The sequence below is a fragment of the Quercus robur genome, chromosome 10, assembly GCF_932294415.1.
Source record: "Quercus robur chromosome 10, dhQueRobu3.1, whole genome shotgun sequence".
NCBI lineage: Eukaryota > Viridiplantae > Streptophyta > Magnoliopsida > Fagales > Fagaceae > Quercus > Quercus robur.
The window spans coordinates 18,587,623-18,604,560 of NC_065543.1; the positions used below are offsets into that span (position 1 = coordinate 18,587,623).

Sequence of the window (16,938 nt, forward strand, 5' to 3'; positions counted from 1 at the left end):
AAGAGTCACAGACTTTACAGGACAAACATGCGGCAAGGAAAATGAAATATCACCGAAAAGTTTGACGGTACTCCTGCTACCCGTGATGCAATTATTGCCAATAGGAAACAAATGAAATGATGTACTTCTTGAGCTGAGCTATATGTAAGGTTAAATCTTTTGTTCTTTACAAAGAAAATGGTTGCCGAGCAGCTTTATTTGTTGAAAAGGAGAAAATAGTTAGGAATGAGGGAACAAGTTGGTTAGGAAGAGGTTTTTATTCCTTTCTTTTTTGGTCAGCAGGAGGACTCTTATAAGGAAATGATTAAAAGAAAAAAAAAATTAAAGGCAAAAAATAAAAATAAAAATTATGACATATTCTTCATGCTGGCCTCCTCACTGATCTAGAAAAATGAAAATTGTGTGATCTCATTTTTCGTGAGAAACAAATTAAGGCCCACACCACGCTCTTTTATATTATGCTTTTTTAACTAATTAGTTATTTGTAAAAAAAAAAAAAAAAAAAAAAGAAGAAGAAGATATTTTCTTGATTTGATTTGATTTTATATATTTTTGTATGCATTATATAGAATCTAAATAAAATTTGTCTCATGTAATACATGGTCATACTTCTCTAGTTAATTATTAGTGTTTTTAAGGTAAATTTACCTTAAAAACACTAATAATTAACTAGAGAAGTATGACCATGTATTACATGAAAGACAAATTTTATTGATATTGTAGGGACACGTTTTATAGTCCAAGCCCAAGATGTATGAGATCTTGACTCAGTGAACCTGGTACAATAAATATGTAGAGAGTGGGTTGAAGAACTAGGCCCTAATGAGTTTGACAACGGCTAGTATGGATTTAAAAGTGATCAAGAAAGAACAAGGAGATTAGAGTTGAATGAATTCACTGTCCGATGAGGTATTTTTTCATACAAATCAATTACAAATATAATTTTGATTGTTACAATGCTCTCTGATCAATTTCCGATCTCCCTCTCATGGAGGGTCTCTTACATTATATAGCTCCTTTTGGACCACATTGATCCTACACTTGTTGATCATTTGAGCCCTTACTTGAGTGTCTGTCCCATCAGACACTCCCTTTGGCTTTTTTTTGAGTTGTGATAGCCAAGACAACACTGTTTAGGGGTCTTCACCACATAAATGCGGCCAAAAAAGTAGCAGCAGTGCATTTAATGCGGTGGTAGCAGCTTTTCCATAAATATTTTTAGGTTTCCTTCCTTCTCATATGTTCATGAGGCACATCCCTATCACCGGAACTTCTTAGGGGATCATTCCAGTTGCTAGAATATATACTTGAGATGTATTCATCATATCCGAGGAGGAGTTCTTCCTCTGGGCTCTTATCCCTACAATAGCCCCTCAAAACTCCGGTTTTTTCCCTCTCATTCGAGGAGAAAAAGTGGGGTTTTGATTTATTACAAATTAATTTTACTTGATTCTCTGATTTACACACGTGTGAGACTACCGTTTTACGTGCCCCATAATTGCTTTTGATGTTTCGAAGCCCACAAAGCATCATTAATTGCCCCAGATGGCGCTTTGTTCCCTAGATCTAATGGTGAAGCACAGATCCAACGACTGAGCTTTATTTTTGGAATTTTGAGCGGGATAACTCTCACCCATCCTCACCTCCTATATAAAGCGTACGGGGAAATCATTTCCCCATTTCACAAATCTTCAAGCTTTCCAGAGATATCTAACACTCAAATTCTCAAAACTTTCCAAGTCACCAGACCTTTCTCACCCGTTCCTTAAGAAATCTTTTGAAAACCTTTCTAAAGGTATCAGGGATTAGCCCACGCTTTAGTTCCTGTAAGTTTATATTCTTTTAAACATTTCTTTTTCTCCTCAACCATTCTCCTCGGCCTTCCAGTTCTTATTTCTTCACTTACAAATTCCAGTCGCTTTTTCTTAGGTTGTCCAAATGGGTAGATTTGCAAGCCTAGTAGACTCCCCTGCCAAAATAGAAGCCTTTAAAGATAAGTACCATATATCCTAGGAAGTTGGCCTACGATATTGTTCCCTAGAACAAATCGTGTCACACAGAAGGGAAGGGGAGGTCATCATCCCCATTATAGCTTTCATAGAGGGTGGGATGACTCTTCCCATGGGTAGGATAACACGGGACTACCTCCTTAACCATATGTTATGCCCCCACCAATGTGCATTAAAATGTTAAGGATCCTAGGCTGTGTCAATGCTCTTAACGAGCATCTCCAATTGGGACTTACCTGGCATGATGTGGTCCACCTATACGAATGCCACTCACAAGCCGACGAAGGGTTTTACCTCAAGTCCAGGTTGCCCATCATCAGGCTTCTCGCACCTCCCCAAATCTAACAAGGGGATGAAGGACGATTACCTCATCGCTTCAGGGGCATGGCATGATGGTCTTCATTGCCCAGTTCGAGAGGGAGTGCCAGGTGGGATACCTTAGAGTTAGGTTTCCTAACAAGAGACTTAGATTCTCTAACCCTAACCATATCATTATCTCTCTGTCATTCTGCTGTCTTTTGATGAAAGAATTTGATTTTCTAACTGTGTTTTGCTTCTCGGCTATGTTTGCAGATAAGAATCAAGTTACTCCTTGGCTTAGCTTTACCAACGTTGCGGCTCTCAACTACCTACTCAGATTAGAAATATTTATAAGCGAGAACGGATAGCTGTGAGCCACCTGATTCTGGAGTTTGAGCCCATATCGAAGATATTCCAAGAGATTAGACACACCATTAGAGCAGGTGACCCACGATTGGCCAGGATCGACGTATCAAAGCCGGATTTCCTTGCCCGAGATGACCTTCCCCCAATCGTACTACTAATCCGGCAGGATGCTCCACCGTTCGCAATACCACTCCAACAGGTTTCGCCTCAAGCAGCTGTTGTAGAAGAAGAGATAGCAACCTCCCGTTTATCTCTTGAAGAAGAGATAGAAAAATTTCGTTTCGAAGAGGAAGGAGGAGCGCAGGAAAGGCCTATGTAGCTCTCAGATTTTGAAACTGAGTCCGACAGATTTTCTACAGCTCATCCTCCGAAAATAATTGTTGCCCAAGTCACCACTAGCTCAGAGGAAGAAGAAAAAGGCATGGACTTGAAGTAGAGGATCGGCTTAAGGGGTTTAATGGTGAACATGGACAAGGGATCAACTTCAAAAGAAGTCCCTAAGACCCAAGTTCCTCCCAATCTCCCTTCTCCTCCCCCTCTCCCTACTGACCTCGGACTGCATGCCAACCCGAATCTGAGGAAGAAGAGGCCAGTTGAGGACCTAGAGGAAGGCGAGGTTGCCCCTAAAAAGGGGGCTAAACAATAGAAGAAGGCTAAGTACCCCTAGGACAAAATAGCCAAGTCCGTGGAGAGCCGGGACGAGGCTAAAGTGTGTCGAGGGCCGAGCACCTGGGCCCCTCGGCTGGAGATGGAGGGTGCTCCCATCCCTTGGGATTCCACAATTTAGGAGTCTTAGAGGGGGCACACCATCTACCTCGCCGAGGCTTTGGAGCAACCTCTCCTTCTCCCCCGAGACATGGAGGGTCTTAGGCGTACTAGGAAACCGGACCTCTTTATGTCATTAAAGAGGGACCTTGCAATGGTATGCAACCAACATCTCTTTTCGCTAAATATTAAGGTTTATGTTCATTCATATATGTATTTATTTTTATAACCCCTTTGCCACTTTTATGCAGGTTACCCAACAAATTTATTTAGCCGAGGAGTAGGTCAGGAACGCCCGTGACAAGGTTAAGGCTAAGGCCTACTCCCGTCTTGAAGCTGAGAAAGCTCTTGGAACCCTTAAACAAGAACAGGCGTAGTTGTCTGAGAAGCTTAAAGAAGCTATCCAGGCTCGCCAGAGTGCCGAGGTGGGTCTAAAGACCATGGAAAGGCAAGCAAAGGACATGCACCAAAAATTGCACATAACAGAGATAAACCTGGCCACCTAAAAACAATCTGTTTTGGATCTTAAGGCGGAGCTGCAGAAAGCCAAGGATGCAGCTCGGGTGGCTAGGGAAGCAGCTGAGGTTGCGGTGAAGGCATCCTACAAACGTGGGGTGCGGGACACGGAGACCCGGCTGGCAGTGGAGGTGGCTGTAGTATGTAGAGACTACTGCACTGAGTCGTGGGGAGTAGCAATGGACCGGGTGGGAGTCCCTACAGACTCTGAGCTAAGAAGGACCGAGAATATCTTCTTCTTGGAGGATATTTGAGAAATTCCAGAGTCGGACTCTCCTCCCGAGTATCTACTTACCAACTAAGCTCCCTTTCTTGATGCTGAAGTTTTTAAAGGAGCTGGAGTGAGTAAGGAGGCTCAGTCACCGATGAAGGCCAAGTCCTCCGAGAATGCCCTTACTATCAGGGATGTGGTCTCCTAGGCCAAGGATGCAAAGGCTAAGTCTAAAAATGGTGATGTCCACTTCGAGGTTGCTGATCCCAAGAAAGACCCTCCCCAAGCCAAGGCCTAGAATCCCAAATATAGGGTTTTCTTTTGTAGTGTTTTTTTTTTTTTTTGTATAACTTTTTGTGATGGCGTTCTGCCCTCAGACAGTGTATTCCCTTTTTTGTTTAATGAATTTTTTTTTTCTTTTTTTCTCTCGTACCTTTACTTTTATGTGCTTCAAAGCTTATGACTGTCATAAATAGTATTGAACTGTTGCTGCTCTAATTTTAATAAAAACTGGAAACAATTATGTATCAGTAACAAAGAGATTTACTCCATACTTGCACTGTGAAATGACCCTTTTGCAATAAAGGACTTTGAAAGAAAAATGGAAGGGGGAGATATTCTCAATTCTGCCCAACACTTGTATAAATAATCAAGGTCATTAACTTACTCAAAGCCACCAGTTCGAGGAGTTGGTTATAATCTTGGATCTGTTTAAACACTCAGATAGATGTCGTAGTGTGTTAATTTCCCCAAAGCATCTGGTCTGAGGACCCAGGCATGACTAAGGTTCTATTTAAACACTTATAAAGATGCCATAGTGTGTTAATTTCCCCCAAAGCAACTGGTCTGAGGATTCAGGCATGACTAAGGTTCTGTTTAAACACTTATAAAGATGTCATAGTATGTTAATTTCCCCAAAGCATGTGATCCGAGGACCCAGGCATGACTAAGGTTCTATTTAAACACTTATAAAGATGTCATTGAGTGTTAATTTCACCCAGTACGTGGTCCGAGAGACTAGACATAACTTAGGATCTGTTTAACACTTATAAAGATTGAATAATGGGAAGTATAATGCCTTTAATAAATGAACATATTGACAAAAGAGACTTTCATTAATAATAATACATTTTCAGGTTGTTTACATTCCACGGGCGTGATATTACATGTTCATCTAGGTCTTTAAGAAAGTATGTTCCTACACCAGCCACCGAGGTGATGCGATATGGTCCTTCCCAATTGGGCCCTAACTTTACCCACGCTGGGTTCTTTGTAGTACCCAAAACTTTTCTCAACACCAAGTCACTAGGCACTAATGGTCTCAGCTTTACGTTGGCATCATAATGTTGCTTGAGTTTGTGTTGGTAGTATGCCAATGAACCTTTGTACTTTCTCTTCTTTCTTCAATAAAGTCTAGGCTCTTTTCTAGCAACTCGCTGTTACTGCTCGGATTGAATGAGCTGGTCCTTAATGTTGGGAAGCCAGTTCTAAAGGAATGACAACCTCGACCCCATATGTCATTGAAAAGGGGGTCTCTCCTATTGATTTGCAAGGTATAGTTCTATATGTCCAGAGGACATGTGACAACTCTTCTACCCATCTTCCCTTCACGTCATCCAACCTCTTTTTGAGTCCATTAACGATGACCTTGTTAACCGCCTCGTCTTATCCATCCCCCTGAGGATAAGCTAGGGTAGAATATCTATTCGTAATTCCTAATTCACAACAGTATCTCCTGAAGGACTTATTATCAAACTGAAGGCCATTGTCCGAGATGAGGGTGTGAAGGACCTCAAACATGGTGACAATGTTTTTCCAGACAAATTTCTTGGCATCCACATCTCTGATGTTCACCAAGGGCTCAGCTTCAACCCACTTAGTAAAATAGTCAGTGCCGACCAGAAGATACCTCTTGTTCCCTACTGCCTTGGGGAAAGGGCCAACTATATCCAAACCCCATTGAGCAAATGGCCAAGGGCTGGATAGGGGGTTAAGGACTCCTTTTGGCTGATGTATATTTGGTGCAAATCTTTGGCATTGATCATACTTCTTCACATATTCTTGAGCTTCTTTCTGCATATTTGGCCACCAGTAACCCTGAGTGATGGCTCTATGAGACAAAGATCTGCCTCTTGTATGGCTTCCACAAATCCCTTCATTTAACTCCTCAAGGAGTAACTCTGACGTCTCAAGGTGAATGCACAGTAGATATGGCCCAGAAAAAGAACGCTTGTACAATTTTTGGTCCTCAGACAGCCAGAAACGAGGCGCCTTTCTCCTTACCTTATCAGCTTCTGATTTGTCTTTTGGCAAGATGTCCTTTCTCAGGAATAGTACTATGAGATCCATTCAGCTAGGCTTTACTTTGACTTGGTGAACATGGACCACATTTCCCTTTACCTCTGTGGGTTTGCACAAGTCTTCTATAAGGATAACTCGAGGTAAGCTCTGCGCCAAGGAGGTTACAAGCATGGCTAGGGCATTAGCATGTATATTTCCACTTCTAGGGACGTGCAGTAGGCTGAAGGAGTCAAATCCTGATTCCAAATGCCTAACTTGACTTAAGTACCCTTGCATTCTTTCATCTCTTGCTTCTAGTTCGCCCTTCACCTGGTTGACGATTAGTCTTGAGTTCGAGAACATCTTTACTACCTTTCCTCACATTCTTTGAACCATGGACATTCTTTCCAGCTAAACTTCATATTTAGCCTCATTATTTGTGATCGAGAAGCCCAATCTTAATGATTTCTCAATGGTGAGTTTTTCGGGTGAGATCAGAACTAGTCCCACTCTGGATCCCCTTTGGTTTGCTGCTCCATTAACATATACATTCTAGAATGAAGGTTCTTGTAGGGAGATTGTGCCAACCGATTTTCCATCCATGTGCTATGCTTTTGTCACCTCTTCTAATGAGGGTTCAGCGAACTTGGCCACCGGGTCCGTGAGGACCTGGCCCTTGATAGAGGTATGAGGCATGTACTTGATGTCAAAAGCCAATAGGACCGTGCCCTATTTAATAATTCTCCCCGTGTAATCAGCACTTTGAAGTATAGCCCTAAGTGGAAGCTAAGTCAGGATGACAACTGTATGTGCTTGGAAGTAATAGAGGAGCTTTCATGTACCATGCACCACCGCCAAGATGGCTTTCTCTAGTGGTAAATAACGAACCTCGGCCTCATATAGTGATTTTCTCACATAGTAAACTGGCCATTGTATGCCACTGTCAACTCATATCAATACTAAACTTACAGCATGAGGGGTTATAGCGATATAAACAAACAGGACCTCATCTACCTCAAGACTGGACATGATAGGTGGCCGAGATAAATATTCTTTAAGTTGCTAGAAAGCCAATGTACACTCCTCTGTCCACTCAAATCCTTTCCACTTTTTCATCAAGAGGAAGAAGAGTCTGCACCTATTCGCTGACTGAGAAATAAACTGGTTCAGGGCGGTAGTCACTCTTGTAAGCTTCTGGACCTCTTTAGGATTTCGAGGTGATTGTAAACTATTAATGGCTTTGATTTGATCGGGGTTGACCTCGATTCCCCTGTGAGTCACCATGTATCCCAAGAACTTGCCTGATCCCACACCAAATGAGCATTTGGAAGCGTTTAGGCCCAACTTGTGTTTCCTCAAAATTTCAAAGATGTTTCCGAGGTTTCCCACGTGCTCGGACACCACCTTGCTCTTTACCACTATGTTGTCTATATAAACTTCAATACTTTTGCTTAACTGTGGTTTAAACATTCTCGTCATCATCCTTTGATAGGTAGGCCTGCGTTTTTTAAGCCAAAGGGCATCACCTTGTAATGGTAGTTTCCAATGGGAGTGACAAAAGTTGTCTTTTCTTGATCATCCAGGGCAAGTGGTATCTGATAATACCCTTGAAAGGCGTCTAAGAAGCTCATCCAAGGATGGCCCACCGTTGCGTCCACCAATTGGTCTATTCAAGGCATAGGGAATGGATCTTTTGGGCAAGCCTTATTCAAATCTGTGAAGTCCACGCACACTCGCCACTTCCTATTCTTCTTTTTCACCACCACAGTATTAGCCAGCCATTCAGGGTAAAAATTTCCTTGATAGCCCCTGCCCACTTAAGCTTCATCACCTCGTCCTTAACAGCATCTACATGCTCTTTAGATGGGCGTCGAGGCGATTTATTTTTGGGAGTGATGGATGGGTTAACATTTAAATGATGGCAGATGAAGTTCGGATCTATCCCCGAGGCCTCATAAGCGTCCCATGCAAACACATCAATGTTTCTTCTAAGAAATTCTACTAGCTCTTTCTTTTCTTGAGGAGGCAGCTGAGCTCCGACCTGAAAGAATTTCTCCGAATCATCACCTATAACAAACTTTTCTAAATCCTCGCACTTCGCCTTCTTGACTGATTCATTGATAGGCAGATCTGGAGCTTTTGATTGCTATAAGCCCTTTTCAGCAGAGGCCGTGGAGCCAACTTCGTGCTAATGTGAGATGGCCGCTACAAGGCATTGCCTAGCCACGGATTGACTCCTTACAATATATTCAATGCGACCCTCCGAGGGGTATTTCACTTTCTGGTGCAGAGTAGATGAGACGGCTTCCAGGGCATGAAGCCATGGTCTGGCCACAATAGCCGTGTAGGGGGAATAGGCATCCACCACGATGAAGTCTACCTCCGCCACCTCTGATCCTGCTTGCATTGGTAGCCTAATCTGACCCCTTAGGATGACAGTCTTCCTATCAAAGCTCACAAATGGAGAGTCGTAAGCCGTTAAGTCGTCGGGCTTTAAATTCATCCCCTTGTATAAGTTGGAGTACATGATCTCGGCTACACTGCCATGGTCCACCATCACTCTCTTCACGTCATACCCCCCAATCCTAAGCGTGATCACTAAAGCGTCATCATGTGGCTGGATAGTCCTAATTTTGTCCTCGTTCAAGAAACTCAATGCTGGTAGGGTATCCAACTTAGCCCTTTTTGGCCCTAAATTAGCACCCTCAGTCGGTAGCCAAGCCACGGATATCACCCTGGAGGGACAGGAGCCGGTTCTCCCTGGAGTAGCAAAAATGACATTGATCATTCCTAAAGGAGGTCTTGCAAAAGCATCTCTCCGAGGTTCCGAACCTGCTTGGTTCCCTTGGCCACTTGAATGATACAAAAACTGCTTTAACTTTCCTTCTCGGACTAGATGGTCCAAATGGTCCCACAAATTTCTACAGTCCTCCGTAGTGTGTCACTGGTCTTGATGGTACTAGCAATAAAGGCTTTGGTTATGTCTCATGGAGTTTCCAGCCATCTTGTTCGGCTATTTGAAGAATGGCTCGTTCTTAATCTTCTCTAGAACCTGATGCATTGGTTCTTGGAACACAACATTAACCACCTGAGCATTAATAGACCCTGATTGCCCAGCAAAATCTTTTCGAGGCCGGTTGTTGTTGTTATACCGGTCCGACCTGAAATCCCTCCTTTCCTGAGGGATAACATTAGCTTTTCTTTTACCCAATTGCTAGTCTTCCTCAACCCTTTTATACTTGTCAATACGGTCCATGAGTTGGCGCAGGTTGGTGACAGGTTTTCCTGTTAGGGACTTCCTTAAACCATGCTCGGTTGGGAGGCCACTCTTGAAAGTACTGATGGCGACGTCATCAAAGTCACTATCTATCTCATTGTACATCTCCTAGTATCTGTCCGAGTATGTTTTCAAGGTCTCCCCTTCTCGCATGGACAAAGACAGTAGGGAGTCTAAGGGCCGAAGGACCCTGGTACATGTAATAAAACGAGAGTCAAATGCCCAGGTGAGCTCCTTGAAGGAATCTATGGACTCTGCCTTTAGGCCGTCGAACCATCTCATCGCCACGGGTCCCAGACTGGATGGGAACACCTTGCACATCAAGGCTTCGTCCTTAGAATGGACAGCCATTCTCTGACTGAAATGGCTCACATGCTCCACCTAGTCTGTTTGCCCATTGTAGATGGTGAATGTTAGCTGATGAAAATGCCAAGGAAGAGTTGCCCCTTCAATCCTATGCGTGAAGGGCGACTTGGAAATCTGGTTTAAAGCTTTGCTCATAGCATCATTTCCCAGCCCTCTGTGAGTTGGGCTCTTGTATCTCCGTTCACAGTGGTGCTCCTCTTCATATGAGAAAGATTCACTAAGAGGAGTCCTTGACCTACGTCGATAACTACTATCCTTCTCATCGTTAGAAGAGGAATCAGATGGGGAGGGAGTTCGTCTTCGCTGTGCATGGCGTAACTTCCTCTTTAGATGGTCGATCTCCCTTTGCATGGCTTTACTATGTTGCTCTTGAGAGACGTGGCTCCCAACTCGAGAGTGGCTTTTGCCTGTATACATAGTATGCACGCTGCCCTCTTGATCTCTCCTACGCTCAAGGTTGGCGAAAAGATTTTCACATTGGGATGCTATGGATTCTGCCTGGTGTGGACCTGAACCTACCATAGTTGACCGCTGTTTTCACTATCATAGAAGTTCTCCCCATAGATGGCGCCAATTGTAGGGACACATTTTGTAGTCCAAGCCTAAGATGTATGAGATCTTGATCCAGTGAGCCTGGTACAATAAATTTGTAGAGAGTAGGTCGAAGAACTAGACCTTAATGAGTTTGACAACGGCTCGTATGGATTTAAAAGTGATCAAGAACAAGGAGAATATAGTTGAATGAATTCACTATCTAAGGAGGTATTTTTTCGTTCAAATCAATTACAAATATAATTTTGATTGCTACAATGCTCTCTGATCAATTTTCGATCTCCCTTTCAAGGAGGGTCTCTTACATTATATAGGTCCCTTTGGACCATCTTGATCCTACACTTGTTGATCATTTGAGCCCTTACTTGAGTGTCTGTCCCATCAGACACCCCCTTTGGCTTTCTATGAGTTGTGATAGCCAAGACAATATTGTTCAGGGGTCTTCTCCACATAAATATGGCCAGAAAAGTAGCTGCAGTGCATTTAATGCGGTGGCAGCAGTTTTTTCTTAGATATTTTTAGGTTTCCTTCCTTCTTGTATGTTCATGAGGCACGTCCCTATTACTGGAGCTTCTTGGGAAATCATTCCAGTTGCTGGAATATATACTTAAGTTGCATTCATCATATCCGAGGAGGAGTTCTTTTTCGGACCACCTTCCATTCACTCCTTACTTATGAGGCTTTAAACCAAAACACCTCATAACTGTTTGTCCCTCCTTGGACCATTCAACATCCTCGGACAAAGCCCAAGGCCCAATATAAGATTTTGGGCTCTTATCCCTACAGATATATTTTGTATACATTACATAGTATAGAATAAAATTAGGATTTATAGTATACACAATAATTCAAAATTCAAATCCAAATAGAAAAGATAGATCACCTTCCTTAATAATATTTTATGAGGAGGGGAGTCCAATCATGATTCTCTTTATAAAGAAAATTAGGTAGCGTTACTGAGTTACAAAACTTGTGATTTATCATTTTATACTCATGAGCACTTAAAGCAGGTCTAAAATAGAAGTATTTGTATGCGTATAATAAAATAAAAGTAGTATAGAGTAAATTGGTCGCAAAATATATGGGTAGAACAAATTAAAGGGGCTTAGAAAAACAAGACTATTAGGTTGGGCTAGCTGCAGGGTTCTGATCAAATAGCTGAGACTTGGACGTTCTAACAGATACATAAAGGTCTGGTAAACAATAAACAGGTTATTATTGTTGAAATTTTTTTGCTAAAAGCACTGTAGAAAAAAAATAAAAGTTAAATGAAATAAGTAAGTTGCTCATGTGAAATCCACAAAGAGTAGAAAAAATGAGCAATAAGTTGTCTTGTAATCGAATCCCAAGTAGATATAGCAGATACTAGATAATCAATTGGCAACCACCATTTGTAGCAACCAACTTATCCAAGTTTTAACACAATGACCAATTTTAGATTACCTATCTGGCAGCTAAACGAAAAATAATGCTATAAGAAGAATAGGCAAAATAATTGTGTTAAAATCATATTACCTCAGGTGTGCTACGAGGATAGTGAATTAAACCAGAAAATAGCATTTGTCTCTTCCCATCAATTATGAGAGATCTTCCATCGTATATGACTTCTCCTCCTTTAGCGTGGCCACCACCTTCCCTCATTATAACCATCACAAGTCCCCAATACAGTCTCCACCACCACTCCATCTTAAGCTCAACCTGGTTTGGTTTCTAAGCTCTCTCTCTCTCTCTCTCTCTCTCTCTCTAGGCTGGTGTTATAAGAAAACATGAGAAGTGTAAGGTTGAATTTTATCAACCATCTTGTTGGCTTTATTCCGTGCCAAATTTGCTTGTATTTTAGCAATTAGTAACCCTGTATTTAGGTGGGAATCATGTAAGGGTAGTATGTGAGAGAGTGTGAAGAAATGCTCAAGATTGTGCAAAGAAGCAGGGACTTGCAACTGGATTTCGCGAGTGGCTCGTGGCTTGCAAGCTGCCAAAAAGGTGCACACGTACCAAGCATGCCAGAACCTAAAGAGTCGCGCCAGTTGTTATACTATAGGACAAAAGTCCCAAGCTGGCCAGGCCGTTAGCTCGCGGCTTGAACTCGTGACTCAACCCAGTCGCGAGGTCAAGTCGCCAGAACACCCTGTTTGGGAAAAACTGACTTTTCACATTCCTTCTCACCCTACTATATATATACCCTTATACCTACGATATTGAGAGAGCTTCCAAAGAGAATTTTGAGAGAGAAACCCTAGAGAAAAACAAGATTGATTCATCCACAATCTTCACATAGAGACTCTTCAAATTCCTCTACTCTCTTCTTCTCAATTGTCAAATCCTTGAGAGGTACATTACCAAAACCTTTTCTCACCATACCCATATCTGTGAGGAGGCCATTTGGTCTTTGGGAAGCAGTTAAGAAGGGACCAATTTCATATTGGTAGATGCTATGGTCATGTAGCGGAATTTGGCAAGTTAAAGAAGAAATAGGTTCGGTGTAACCTCGTTGGAGTAGGAGCTTGGAGGGCTTAGGTACATTGGGTAGATTAGGCTTGGAGGGTCTTCTGCTGTTCATGTATCTCAACTACATTCTTTAGTGGATTGTTTACCGCTTGGAGGGCGGCGGAGAGGTTTTATGCCGAGTGTTTCGGTTTCCTCTTCGATAACACATCGAGTGTTGTCCCTGTGTTTGCATCTCTCTTCCTTTAATCTTTTCCATTTAATTTCTATTGTGGATGCGAGTTTATTTAGTTTAGATTGTTTATCAATTCTGTATTAAGCTTACATTCATGTTCCGCACATTAATTGTTTGATATTAAGCTTGAATTGGTAATTTGTATATTGGGGGTCTAAACGTTCAAGGTGTTTTATACACTTATTGAACTTTCAAGAAGAATTGAAGAAAGATTATTTATACTGGGAGTAGGTGATGCAGATAGATACATCATACATGTGAGGGGAATATGATATTGGTGTCAAATATGCTATTTTGGTATTTCTATTTTTATTCAGTGTTATTGAGGAAAACATGGCAAGGTAGTAGCTCCAATAGGATACATACATGAGAAATTATTGCGTACTCCCAGAGTACCATAAATGTTCTCACATGAATGGTGGGTCTTACTAATTAAATTCATGATGGGACCCATCATTCATGTGAGAGAAGGGAGTACGTATTTATGGTACTCCAGAGTTCCTAATAATTTTTCCACATATATGATATATATGCCATTATAACGTTTGAAATAATTTATATTGAATTATTGTTTAATAGCCAAAGAGGCTTAGTTGTTGCATAAAGCTCTTTCAAGGCTAACTTTAGACACTACGGGCGTACATCCCTTATATGGAAAATTGCCTTAAGGCATTTGTTGGTGAATTATTTTAAGAAAGTTTTTAAGAATATATATATATATATATATATATATATATATATTGACAGATTTTCTAATTTCCTATAAAAATTGTATAAAAACCTTCTTAAAATAGTTTATTAATAATTGCCCTAAGGTCACCCGTTAACATGATCCTTACTTATATATCAAAGATGTAGTCATTCACTAAAAACATGGGCTTCTAAGCTTGACGTGCAAAAGAAATTTGGGATGTTGCTCTTTGGATGGAGAAAGATATGTGGTTCACATGACACATTTCTAGATGGGAAAGTGGAAGTGAAGTTACTATGGTAACCTTTGTATTCCAAACATTATTGTTAAAATGAAAGAAAAAATATTGTAGAGAATCGGGAAAAAACACACACACACATGGTTCGACCTTCCAAAGAGCAACATCCCAAATTTGTTTTCCACGTAAAGTTGGGTTGCCATGTCTGGGCTTCTAAGCTTCATTAAGCGTGAAAAGGAAGAGGCGCCAAAATTTGAATAGGCTTCAAGCATTACGTCCTATAAAATCCTGAATTAGGTATTTAAAATAATTTTTAAAAAATGAAATAATAAATTCTAGGGTGAAATTTGGGGTTGTTTGAATTTTACACATTGGCCTGCTTGGTAGAGGTGTTTGAGTATTATTGTTCAAAATGATGTGAAAACTGTGGTTTAAAAAGTGTTTTGAAAACACGTATTTAAAGTATTCATAATACAAAAAATGTGTTTGATACTATATTTCTAATAATGACTTTTCAAAAGTGAAAAACCATAATTGTATGTTTGGTATGTGTGTGTGTGTGTGTGTGTGTGTTTTAAAATAAGTGATGACATGTAATCTAATTAGTGGGACCTACAGTTTTTAAAATATTTATAAAAGTCCCATTGAGCAACGTTGTTTGAAATTCGAAAATTGGTAAAAAAAGTTTTTCAAATTTAGTATTTAAACACCCTAAAATGAGCAACGTAAACACTCCTAAAATAAAACATCCTTACCAAACGCGTTGTTTTTTTTAGAACCATAGTTTTTAGTGTTTAAACACGGAAAACTGTTGTTTGGATTCACATACCAAACAAGTTGATTTTACAATCTGAAGTTTGGTTTTGTTAGCAAAAATACACTCTCGGTTAGTTTTGGCTATTAAGTGACACACCATTTTAATGACGTTATTTTTTTTCCTTTTGTTTTTGGGAAATCAACCAAAAAATCAAAACAAAAATTTCACATTTTTACACGACACCATTCATAGCTATCCCCAAATCAAAATGGCAAACAAACCCCAAAACCCAATATTTTCTTTCTGCTCATTACGAACCCCACAAACCCAGCCTGACGATTTGAATTTAACAAACTATTCCCAAAGGCTTGGAAGGAGAGGTTTCTAGGAGATTTGAATTTGGTAGAATAGTAATTTTTGCAAAAACTATTGCGACAAAAGAAGAGAGATGAAGACAAAGACAAAGACGAAGATGAAGACGATAATAATGGTTGATCTATTAAAGTGTGTGAAAATAATGGCAACGAAAGAATGAAAAGAAGCTATAAAGTTGTGATTTACAACTATATTTTATGTTGGCTTTATTCCATGACAAAAAGTGTTGTAATTGCATTAATTTTGTTCCTTGTATTTTGTGGGATTTTATTGTATTGGGTTTAGTATTAAGTTGGTGAAGAATCGAGCATAAAATGAAGAATCAGAGCAGTTTCGCGACTAGCTCGCAAGAAGTTCGCGAGAAGAGTAACCCGTGAAAAGGGCATGTGAGAAGCACATACTGGAAACTAAAGAGTCAAGTGCTAGGCTGCATTTCACGAGTGCTTCGCGAGACAGACCATCTCGTGAGGTACCCTCGAAACATTCTGCCTGGAGGATTTTAAATGTGAGTTTCTTACCCTTCACTCATATTATATATACACTCATTACCCACAAAAGTAGAAGAGGCTATTCAGAGAGAAAACCCCCGATAGGTTTTCTACAACACAACACACCAATCTTTTAAAGAGAGAGCTACTCATCCTTAGTGAGAAATCCTTGTAGCCTCTTTTCCTTCCCTCTCTCATTGTCATACCTTGAGAGGAGATTTGTACCCAAACACAACCTACATTTTCAGAGTGTAAAGAATGTTTTGGAGCTTAGGAAGTTTTGGGGATTTGACAAAAGAAGTCGATAAGGCTTGACAGATGCAATAGGGCGTATTGCGGGATCCAGAAAGCTAGAGAAGACATGACTCCGAGAAGTCCATTGGTAGTAGGAACTTAGAGGGCTCAAGTACATTGGGTAGACTAGGGTTGGAGGGTCTTTTGTTATTCGTGTACTCCAACTTTATTCTCTAGTGGATCGATTTTAACTAGGAGGGTCGCAGAGAGGTTTTTCACCGAGTTCTTTGGTTTCCTCTTCAATAACACGTCTTGGTGTTATCTTGTGTTTGCATCTCTCTTCCATTTCTCTTATGCTTTACATTTATTGTTTGTTGCTCATGTTTATGCACTAGAGTAGTATCGGATCATTGCACACATTTACTCTTGTTTCGCATTTTGATTAAGTAAAAGTAAAAGCAATCTAGCCGTAATTTAAAATTTAGGGTCTAAACAAGCTTGTGTGTTTTTAGCACAAATTCGAGCTTTCAAGTATCAAAGCGGGTACACTTGTTTTGGTTTTATTACCTAAGTGTGATCCTTGACCTCTTGTGTTTATTGCCATGGATAGTGCTTTGTATGCTTCTATGGATGTTTTGGATGTTGTTAATTGTAACATGTCATGTGTTTATGAAAATGCCTCTATGAGTGTTTATCCTCATGCTTGTGATGACATGTTACATGAATCTATAGGTGCTGTTAAAATTCCAAATGTCAAACTCTTGAAGAAAAAGGCTAAGAATTTTCATGAGAATTTGAGCAAGCTCATTTGTGAAAAGATGATTTAATTGCTA

General features: G+C 40.6%; 1 pseudogene; it reads right to left on the reverse strand.

Annotated features, from left to right (window-relative positions):
• The window catches only part of LOC126703919 (beta-galactosidase 6-like), a 30,354-nt pseudogene extending 18,026 nt beyond the window's left edge, over window positions 1-12,328 (reverse strand).
• Between the last annotated feature and the right edge of the window lie 4,610 nt (window positions 12,329-16,938).